Source organism: Struthio camelus, chromosome 31 (assembly GCF_040807025.1).
Source record: "Struthio camelus isolate bStrCam1 chromosome 31, bStrCam1.hap1, whole genome shotgun sequence".
Classification (NCBI taxonomy): Eukaryota; Metazoa; Chordata; class Aves; order Struthioniformes; family Struthionidae; genus Struthio; species Struthio camelus.
This window is the reverse complement of record NC_090972.1, coordinates 1663906-1664985: the sequence shown is the minus strand read 5'-3', so window position 1 is coordinate 1664985 and position 1080 is coordinate 1663906.

Below are 1080 nucleotides of genomic sequence, written 5' to 3'. Positions count from 1 at the left end.
GTGGCCTTTCGGGGTGGTGGCTGGTAGACCTGTTCTCCCTGGCGTTCCTGTGGAGCGGCGAAAGGGGTCGCTCTGCGTCGCTGCCTCCAGTTACGTCATCGTAGAGGTCGGCCACTTTCGAGCCACTCCCCGGTAGGAGGGGCGGCTGTCCTTCGGCTCTCCCGCCCCGCTGGACTTAGCGGTACGACTGTAGGCCACAGGGTGAACAGCCGCTGAGTTCCGGAGCCGCACTCCCGGGCGCCCCCAGCGCATTGTGGCCGGCCCGCGGGAGGCCTAGGGCGGCTTGCGACGAGGGCGGGCGGGGAGCGGTCCTGAGCCCGGCCCTTCGGGGAGAGCACTTTCTTTTGCCCGTTCGGCGCGGCGGTCTCCCGGCAGGTCTCCGGCAGCCCCGCGAGTGTGTCCCAGGTGCCGGAAGCTGCTGCGGAGGCGGGGAGCCCAGCCAGCGGCAGGTCCCATGCAGCCGTTGCCGACTCGGGAGAGGGGTGAGCCGGACACCCCCCCCCCCCCCCCCCCCCCGCGGCCGGGGAAAAGGCCCGGTGCGTGTGCCGTTCGTGAACGCCAGAGGGTGGTCCAGAGAGAAACCGGGGGGTGCCCCGTGCGGCTCTGCCCAGACACCAGCGGCTCGAGAGCCTCGTTCTTCGGGCCCCTGTCGCAGGGAGCGTGGTGATGCCGGTGCTCCGGCCGGAGCAGCAGCCGGCTCGCGGCTGCCGATCCACACCCACACGCAGACGCCCGCTGAGGCGTCCCGGGACACGTCGGAGAGGCCCCTCGGCGGGCTGGCGCTTCCCTGCTTCCCCGTCACAGGGAGCGTGGGGGCGGTGCCGGTGTTCAGGCTCGAGTGGGCACCTCTTGCAGACGATGGTCCGCACCCACACGCAGCGCCCGCCGCTGGTTTGCGGCCACTGGTGGGCGGCGGGGTGAGTTGGCTCAGGACTCGACCGTGTGTGTTTGCTCCCGATCGATGAGGCCGTTCGGGTCGCGTCGGAGAGGGCCCCCGGCGGGTCGGCTCTGCTGTGCTCCCCCGTCACAGGGGGGTGCATGGGCGGTGTCCGATGTTCAGGCAGGGGGGTCTCCTCTCCA